Source organism: Henckelia pumila, chromosome 1, assembly GCF_033568475.1.
Source record: "Henckelia pumila isolate YLH828 chromosome 1, ASM3356847v2, whole genome shotgun sequence".
Lineage (NCBI taxonomy): Eukaryota > Viridiplantae > Streptophyta > Magnoliopsida > Lamiales > Gesneriaceae > Henckelia > Henckelia pumila.
In genome coordinates, this window is record NC_133120.1 from 61,724,041 (window position 1) to 61,734,862 (window position 10,822).

General features: G+C 30.6%; 1 long non-coding RNA gene across 2 annotated transcripts; it reads right to left on the minus strand.

The window, feature by feature from the left end:
- Positions 1-1,893: 1,893 nt before the first annotated feature.
- On the minus strand, positions 1,894-8,511 carry LOC140876198 (uncharacterized). 2 transcript variants are annotated; one of them, XR_012148701.1, is made up of 3 exons: positions 8,250-8,511; positions 2,910-3,023; positions 1,894-2,269 (listed from the first exon to the last, which is right to left on the minus strand). It is a non-coding gene; the product is annotated as an uncharacterized lncRNA (long non-coding RNA). The 2 variants fall into 2 exon arrangements; XR_012148702.1 differs by lacking the exon at positions 8,250-8,511 and adding an exon at positions 3,426-3,688.
- Between the last annotated feature and the right edge of the window lie 2,311 nt (positions 8,512-10,822).

Genomic DNA, 10,822 nt, shown 5'->3' on the forward strand with positions numbered 1-10,822 from the left:
TTATAGTAGACATCGAAATTCCTTTAAGCTATTTTCAGAAAATCGATTCTTTTTGTTGTTGGTGCCTTGTGCTTCGAATTTTATGGCATGCTCACGATTTCTTTCTCTCCATGCATGGTTCGGCTGATGGCTAGGCCTCCGGGGGTGTGGGAACGTGGTCTGGGCTCGAGTGGCTCGAGTGGTTCGAGCCAAACGAGCCCAGGTGGTCACCTTGTTCAGCAATGTGTTCAGCCGTGTAGCAGTTTAGGGTTTAGGTTTGGAAGCATCGGGTTCAACGTGGGGGGCAGCATGGGGTTCGGACCAGGGAGTGGTTCGAACCGGCAGGACCCTGGGGAGGTCCTGCCGGCGGGGCTCCGGCCACGGCGGCCGGAGCTGGGCTGCAGCAGGCCGGGAAGGCCTGCTGCTCAAGCTTCGGCGGCCGAGAGGAGTAGGATAGTTAGGGTTTCGGGTTCTAGGGTTTATGGTGGGTCCGGGTCGGGTCAAGTGGTCCGGGTCGGGTCTAAAATAATATGGGTTAAGTTAAGTGGGTTCGGGTCCGGGTTATTTTAGTTGGGCTCGGGTATTTTTATTTTTAAGTTTTAAGTTAATTAGGAATTAAATGGGCTAATTAAATTCCCAAAAATTTAATTAGTACCATTTAATTTATTTGAAGTCCATTAAATTATTTTGGGTTATTTTATCTATTTTTGGGCTTTTAATAATTTTTATTTAAATTTTTAAGTTGGCCAGAAATTTTTATGGGCTTGGGAGCCCATGAAAGTTATTGGGCCAGTTATTGGGCTTTTGGGCCCATTGGGCCAGGGATAGTGTTATTGGGCCTAAGCTAGTGTTAATGGGCCAAGTTTTAAGTTAATGGGCTTGAGTGTAGGGCCAGCAGTCCAGAACCATCCATGAGAAAATTGCATGTGTCCTGATTATATATTTAATTATTTTTATGCATTTAATTTATTTTAATATTTCTATGTTAGCAAGAAAATTAAATTAAATATATATGAAGGACACACCATTTATTTAAGTACATGCATTCATGAAATCAATTTTTATGCTATGATTTAATTTCTATGGTTGAGCAAAATAAAATATTTTAGGTGGAAATTGAAGTAGTGTGGCCATTTATGTATGGGCAGTTTCTGCCATTTATGTATGGGCAGTTTTCTGCCATTTATGTATGGGTGGTTCGCCACCAGCCTCGTACGATGGTTTCTTAGACTGATCAGTCGCACTATGGGTCACACTTACGGATAGGACCATTCGATGTTAAGAAAATAAATGCTCAACAACTCAAGTATGTATGTTATGTATTATGTTATTTATGTTTATTTAAGTAAGTTATGTTATGTAATTTTTAAGCATGCTCATTCATGTATATGTATGTATTAGTATTAAAGTGTTTTAAATTATTTTGAACCCTTGTTAGTATGCATGTTGGGCCTCTAGGCTCACTACACTGATATGGTGCAGGTGAGTACGTAGAGGAGCAGGTTACTCCTACCGGTGGTGAGGACGTATGAGCAGCGCTGCAGTAGCCCCGTGACCGTGACAGCTTCTGAGTCACCATGTTTGAGTGTCATGATACATTTTATTATTTTTAAGGGTTGAGGTGTTTGAAATATTTTATTAAATATTTTTAGTACATGCACACGTTTTATTATTTTTATGCAGTATATTTGAATTACTGTTTTGGCTCAGATATTTATTTATTTCAAAGAATGCATTTTATTTAAGTATTTAAATTGTTTATTTATTTAGTCGTGTATTTATTTTAATTATTTTATTCTGTGCATATATGTATGGGCATATATGTACATATTTTATTTAGTAGTATATAAAAAAAAAATTCCGCATATTTATTTATTAGAGAGTTAGGGTCGTTTCAGTCATTTTCATCATTCAAATATGGTTCATCATGCATCCCAAATGCTTCATGTAACAATCCTTGCATCACCAATTCATGCTTAGTATTCTCAGAAACCTCTTTCTCCTTAGACAAAGGCTGGAACACGTTTATGTCATCACGAAATTGTACAATTGGCTTTTCCCCATGAAAATCCCAAATATGATAATCTTGTAGCATACCATTTATGGTCAGATGCTCATATATTATCTCACGATCATGATTCGACGAGTTAATGCATTTGCAACAAGGACACGGTTTCTTGACTTCATCAGTTGTGTCTGCAAATGCATAACGTAAAAAATGTAAGACTCCCACTCGATACTCAAGACTAGCACGGGGGCAGTTCATCCACGCCTTTTGCATTATCAGATCCTGCTCAATTATTTTGAAAAATATAAGTACTTATATAATAACGAAGAACTCATCAAGCACTAAAATAAAAATATCATAAAAAATATTTCGAATAAGTGAAAACGTACAAATAAAGAGAAGAATTTTCAAATTTTAATTTAAAATAATATCAATAATTAAACCCAGTCAAACTCGTATTCACAATCAAAAACCAAATATTCAAATTCTAATTTGTTACACAAAGAACCTAAACCTTGAAGATTATTTTAAATTAGCAAATCATGTCCATACTACAAATATTTGATTAAAACAAGACATACAGATAAGTGAATAAGCTTGAATTCGACAAAATCACAATGTCTAAAAGCTTTTGAAATCGCAATTTTATATAAATTTACAATATCAAGATACATATTAAAAGAACATTCTATAGTATAGTGAACAAAGAATAAACAATACGTTCCATTATTTTCTTTTTGGAAGAAAACAAACGAAGAGAAAGTACTCAAGACAATAATTTTTTAGCTGAATTCACTACAATAAAATCTTATCATCATACCAAATCACATAAATTTTCATATATCCTCACTTATATTTCTAACATCAATACCCATGGAATATATGAAAATCAAAATAACAACAAACAGAAATATAAACTAACCTTGATGTGGGTAATAGAAGGGCTTTCAAACTTGGTAGAAATCTGATGATTTAACGGACGATACGGCTGTTGCTATTTTTGTTCTTCCATAGCGTGTTTAGGTCCTTTTTACCGCTGCCAGTGTCAACAGAAAATAAAATAATGTAGAATCTATTTTCTAAAAATCATGTCAATGAGTAAAAAACACCATGATATCTACTGGTACACTTATTGACATATTATCAAACAAGTTAAAAGCATAAACTATAGCCCATGAAACCTTTACGTCCAGTACTATCAGGCACTACATCGTCTATCATAAAGACATTAAACACAATATATGAATCATTATTGTCATTCCGAAACTGATTTTGAACATAATATACATACTACGCAAAGAAAAAAAACTACAAAAGCAGCAACCTATACATAATCTGAACACCTATTTTAGTTTGTGCTTAGATTAGAGATAATCAAAATAACAACTCTGCAAGAGTGAAGGAAAGAACAAAACAGAGAACTGTATGAAGAACTTACCAGATTGGGTGGTTAGGGAAATCTGATTCTATTTAGGGAGGGGAAAGAATACCAAAAAATAAGGTGAAACGAAGTTGAAATTTTTTAAAAAAAAGAAACAAAAAAATGGTAGATGATCTTGATTTTGATTTTTGCGAATATTTCCAAGACCTTTTGTTGTGCAGACGGTTGGAGGTGGAACGGTGGCGGCAAGTGGTTTGCTTCTGGAGGAAAGGGAGAGGAGAAAGAGCCAAAGAGGTTTAACCATTCAAGCCCAAACACAAAGGGCCTAGATGCTAATTGTTTTATTTTTTGAGTATAGTAAAATACCTATATATATACGCTATATATACATATATTATATGTATGTATGTTTATATTATTATTATTATTAATAATAATAATTTATATAAGTTTTTTTATTTGAATGTATAGCGAATCCACCTATGGATTTTTAGGTGGGTCAAGTCTAACAACGAGGCGTGTTCGATTGTGTCTGGGTCCTATTTTTTCTTTGACGAGATGGATTTTGAGTATAGCCAAATATGTTCCGTTGTAACTCCTAAGTAGGCTTTGACTTTCAACTATAAATTAAAGCTAAGAAAACCATCAAAATTAATAAAAGCATTTAATAGGAGTGTTATTTAAACACTTTTTTAAATTAAAAATGAATAAATAGAACTGGTTTACAATAAGGTACATACAAATTGATACAAAAAATATTTAATATCAGTGTTTTGTAAAAGTGCTCTTTGAAGTTAACCTATAGAAGTGTTTTATGGCATCGATTCACATGAAACAATGGTCAAAGTGTCCAATATGAGTGCTTTTATGACGGTTTCTAAAAGTTAAGGCAATACAAATTAAACGATAGTAGAAATCGATTCTACTGCCTGAACTTTTACGAACGATTTAGAGAACGATTTGTATAAACCGCACCTAAAAGTATTTTATAAGAGTGGTATAAAAAGCGATCTAACAAAATAATGCAATAGAAACTGTATATAGCAACAACTGAATAAATCGTTGCTAAAAGTACTCATTAGAAGCGGGCTCAAAATTGTACCTAAAGGTTAGCACAATAGGAGCGAATGATAGCAACGGTTTACAAATAATTGTTGTTATAACTATTCGATAAGACCAGTATAAGGAGTGCTCCTAAATATTATATCAATAGAAACAGTTGATAGCAGCGGTTTGTGTAAACCGATGCTACACACACTCTGTAGTAGCGGTTTCAAAAATGCTCTTAAAAGGTCGGACAACACAAATGGTTCGCTCAAAACCGATCCTACTATGCAACTTTCAAGAGCGGTGTTGGAGCCGCTCTTAAAAACCGCTTCTAAAAGAGGTATTTTTTTGTAGTGTTACTACTATAAATATATGATTTGAATTGTGAATTAATTTATTTTTATTTAAAAAATTAAATTAAAAACACTTAAAAAAATGTCCATAAGTGCCCTTTAAAATATGTATATATATGTGTTTTTGTATTTTTACGTTGTTATCCTCTTCAGCTACAACTATAAGCTAGAAATAAAAGTTTTGAACAACTCAAACTGGACAATAAATAAGTTGAGGTTCTTGTTCTTCGGCAAAGTTACAAAGTACATATCCACCAATCATTGAATGAAGTCAATTCGAGAAATGAAACTTGTTTCTTACTTGATGTTTTATACTTTTTTTATCAATTTATTTTATACTCGTGATTTACGATGATTTTCATCATGGTGGTATGTTATTCTGAATCTGAATTAATTACCTCGATATACGCTAAATGTCACCATTGATTGACTCTCCCATTATTGATTCATTAATTTATTTTCCTAAAAATAATAAATCATATTTTCAATAATTATTAGAAACAAATAAAGATTATATCGTATATAATTCCCTTGTCAAAACCATCAAATCGAATTATGCAAATATTAACTCGAGTTTTGAGCTAACATTCCAACGAGGTAAGCCCGTTACAGAACTACCAAAGAAACTAACAATATCATGACTAAATTTGGCTTCCAAAAGATGTAGTGAGATTACATTCACCTGAATGAAAATAAAGATAATCGTACTGTTATTATTAATTTAGATTACTTGGAAAAAATATTTAACTCGGATAAAAAAAACAAAGTGAATTACACAAATACTTTTTTTCAATAACCACAAACCAATCAATCGAATATTGATTAATACGTAATCAATTGAATTGACACTATTAAAAACAGTCATTTTTCTTAGAAACTGAAATATACCAAATTTTCATGGAAATTCTTACCCCAATTGGACCATTTGTATCTATATGCATCAATTGAGATCCCTATTCATCGATATCTTGGTTTGAAAAATCAAGATAAGATTATCAAACCACCTCTTAACGTTTTCATTTATTTAAGATGTAATAAATGTGCTGAAAAAAGTCACGTCATTGTTTGATTTCACAAAGAAATAAAGTATAATTGGAAACAAAAAAATGTTTTATTGGATATGATGTCAGTGTAACTATACTATTTGTGTATTTAAGTAACTTATATGATCAAGATCCAAAATCGTGTACATCGATATTTGTACATCGATTATATCGTTTGATTTTACTATTATATCACAGATTTTTTTTTCAATTTATATAAGATTTGACAAATGAAAATTTTGTGTTGCATTTTTTGTGATGTAAAAAATTTATATACAGATATTAGCGTATATGTAATATCACATTTTTTAATATTATTTGTATTCTTCAAACATTATTCGATATTTATATATATTTCAAGTATAAAATTCCTCGTTCATTATTTGTCACGTGCGTTATTGTGAATTTACTCAAATGTCCTCTCATTAATATTTTTTAATGTATTTTATGTTATTTTGTGACTTTACTCAAATTTATTCTCATTAATATTTGTTATTTCTAATAATTTTTAGTGTGTTTTATTTCATTTTATATAGCTCATTAATATTTGTTATTTCCAATAATTTTTAATGTGTTTTATGCCCTTTTATATATTATTAAATAATAATTAATTAAGTATATTCACGTGCTTTTTTACCATTATTATTTAGTTAATTAATTAAGAAAATAATTCTTAATATAATTTATATAATTAATTTTATCCTTATTTATTTCATTTAATAATTAATATTGTTGTCATTTCCAATAATTTTAAATGTGTTTTATGTCATTTTATATATTAGTCATTCATAATTAATTAAGCCTATTCATTTATTTAAGATATATTAACAATTATATTATCTATTATTACTACTATAAATATATGAGTTTCATAATTAATTAAGCCTATTCATTTATTTAAGATATATTAACTATGTCATTTTCATCATTCATATATGGTTCATCATGCATCCCAAATGCTTCATGTAACAATCCTTGCATCACCAATTCACGCTTAGTATTCTCAGAAAACCACTTTCTCCTTAGACAAAGGCTGGAACACGTTTATGTCATCACGAAATTGTACAATTGGCTTTTCCCCATGAAAATTCCAAATATGATAATCTTGTAGCATACCATTTTTGGTCAGATGCTCATATATTGTCGCACGATCATGATTTGACGAGTTAATGCATTTGCAACAAGGACACGGTTTCTTGACTTCATCAGTTGTGTCTGCAAATGCATAACGTAAAAAATGTAAGACTCCCACTCGATACTCAAGACTAGCACGGGTGCAGTTCATCCACGCCTTTTGCATTATCAGATCCTGCTCAATTATTTTGAAAAATATAAGTACTTATATAATAACGAAGAACTCATCAAGAACTAGAATAAAAATATCATAAAAAATATTTCAAATAAGTGAAAACGTACAAATAAAGAGAAGAATTTTCAAATTTTAATTTAAAATAATATCAATAATTAAACCCAGTCAAACTCGTATTCACAATCAAAAATCAAATATCCAAATTCTAATTTGTTACACAAAGAACCTAAACCTTGAAGATTATTTTAAATTAGCAAATCATGTCCATACTACAAATATTTGATTAAAACAAGACATACAGATAAGTGCATAATCTTGAATTCGACAAAATCACAATGTCTAAAAGCTTTTGAAATCGCAATTTTATATAAATTTACAATATCAAGATACATATTAAAAAAAAATTCTATAGTATAGTGAACAAAGAATAAACAATACGTTCCATTATTTTCTTTTTGGAAGAAAACAAACGAAGAGAAAGTACTCAAGACAATAATTTTTTAGCTGAATTCACTACAATAAAATCTTATCATCATACCAAATCACATAAATTTTCATATATCCATCACTTATATTTCTAACATCAATACCCATGGAATATATGCAAATCAAAATAACAACAAACAGAAATATAAAATAACCTTGATGTGGGTAATAGAAGGGCATTCAAACTTGGTAGAAATCTGATGATTTAACGGACGATACGGCTGTTGCTATTTTTGTTCTTCCATAGCGTGTCAACAGAAAATAAAATAATGTAGAATCTGTTTTCTAAAAATCATGTCAATGAGTAAAAAACACCATGATATCTACTGGTACACTTATTGACATATTATCAAACAAGTTAAAAGCATAAACTGTAGCCCATGAAACCTTTACGTCCAGTATTATCAGGCACTACATCGTCTATCATAAAGACATTAAACACAATATCTGAATCATTACTGTCGTTCCAAAACTAATTTTGAACATTATATACATACTGTGCGAAGGAAAAAAACTACAAAAGCAGCAACCTATACATAATCTGAACACCTATTTAGTTTGTGCTTAGATTAGAGATAAACAAAATAACAACTCTGCAAGAGTGAAGGAAAGAACAAAACAGAGAACTGTAAGAAGAACTTACCAGAATGGGTGGTTAGGGAAATCAGATTCTATTTAGGGGGGGAAAGAATACCAAAAAATAAGGTGAAACGAAGTTGAGATTTTTAAAAAAAGAAACAAAAAAATGGTAGATGATCTTGATTTTGATTTTTGCGAATATTTCCAAGCCCTTTTGTTGTGCAGACGGTTGGAGGTGGAACGGTGGCAGTAAGTGGTTTGCTTCTGGTGGGAAGGGAGAGGAGAAAGAGCCAAAGAGGTTTAACCGTTCAAGCCCAAATACAAAGGGCCTAGATTCTAATTGTTTTATTTTTTGAGTATAGTAAAATACCTATATATATACGCTATATATACATATATTATATGTATGTATGTTTATATTATTATTATTATTATTAATAATTTATATAAGTTTTTTTATTTGAATGTATAGCGAATCCACCTGTGGATTTTTAGGTGGGTCAAGTCTAACAAAGAGGCGTGTTCGATTGTGTCTGGGTCCTAATTTTCTTTGACGAGATGGATTCCGAGTATAGCCAAATATGTTCCGTTGTAACTCCTAAGTAGGCTTTGACTTTCAACTATAAATTAAAGTTAAGAAAACCATCAAAATTAATTAAAGCATTTAACAGGAGTGTTATTTAAACACTTTTTTAAATTTAAAATGAATAAATAGAACTGGTTTACAATGAGGTACATACAAATTGATACAAAAAATATTTAATATCAGTGTTTTGTAAAAGTGCTATTTGAAGTTAACCTATAGAAGTGTTTTATGGCATCGGTTCACATGAACAATGGTCAAAATGTCCAATATGAGTGCTTTTGTGATTGTTTCTAAAAGTTAAGGCAATACAAATTAAACGATAGTAGAAATCGATTCTATTGCCTGAACTTTTACGAATGGTTTAGAGAACAATTTGTATAAACCGCACCTAAAAGTATTTTATAAGAGTGGTATAAAAAGCGATCTAACAAAATAATGCAATAGAAACTGTATATAGCAACAACTGAATAAATCGTTGCTAAAAGTACTCATTAGAAGTAGGCTCAAAATTGTACCTAAAGGTTAGCACAATAGGAGCGAATGATAGAAACGGTTTACAAATAATTGTTGATATAACCATTCGATAAGACCAGCATAAGGAGTGCTCCTAAATATTATATCAATTGAAACGGTTGATAGCAGCGGCTTGTATAAACCGATGCTACACACACTCTATAGTAGCGGTTTCAAAAACGCTCTTAAAAGGTCGGACAACACAAACGGTTCGCTCAAAACCGATCCTACTATGCAACTTTCAAGAGCGGTGTTGGAGCCGCTCTTAAAAAACCGCTTCTAAAAGAGGTATTTTTTTGTAATGTTACTACTATAAATATATGATTTGAATTGTGAATTAATTTATTTTCATTTAAAAAATTAAATTAAAAACACTCAAAAAAATGTCCATAAGTGCCCTTTAAAATATGTATATATATGTTTTTTTGTGTTTTTATGTTGTTGTCCTCTTCAGCTACAACTTTAAGCTAGAAATAAAAGTTTTGAACCCCTGACAACTCAAACTAGACAATATATAAGTTGAGGTTCTTGTTCTTCGGCAAAGTTACAAATTGAATGAAGTCAATTCGAGAAATGAAACTTGTTTCTTACTTGATGTTTTATGCTATTTTTTATCAATTTATTTTATACTCGTGATTTACGATGATTTTTATCATGGTGGTATGTTATTCTGAATCTGAATTAATTACCTCGTTATACGCTAAATGTCACCATTGGTTGACTCTCCCATTACTGATTCATTAATTTATTTTCCTAAAAATAATAAATCATATTTTCAATAATTATTAGAAACAAATAAAGATTATATCGTATATAATTCCCTTGTCAAAACCATCAAATCGATTATGCAAATATTAACTCGAGTTTTAAGCTAACATTCCAACGAGGTAAGCCCGTTACAGAACTACCAGAGAAACTAACAATATCGTGACTAAATTTGGCTTCCAAAAGATGTAGTGAGATTACATTCACCTGAGTGAAAATAAAGATAATCGTACTGTTATTATTAATTTAGATTACTTGGAAAAATTATTTAACTTGGATAAAAAAACGAAGTGAATTACACAAATACTTTTTTTCAATAACCACAAACCAATCAATCGAATATTGATTAATACGTAATCATTTGAATTGACACTATTAAAAACAGTCATTTTTCTTAGAAACTGAAATATACCAAATTTTCATGGAAATTCTTACCCCAATTGGACCATTTGTATCTATATGCATCAATTAAGATCCCTATTCATCGATATCTTGGTTTGAAAAATCAAGATAAGATTATCAAACCACCTCTTAACGTTTTCATTTATTTAAGATGTAATAAATGTGCTGAAAAAAGTCACGTCATTGTTTGATTTCACAAAGAAATAAAGTATAATTGGAAACAAAAAAATGTTTTATTGGATATGACGTCAGTGTAACTATACTATTTGTGTATTTAAGTAACTTATATGATCAAGATCCAATATCGTATACATCGATATTTGTACATCGATTATATCGTTTGATTTTACTATTATATCACAGATTTTGTT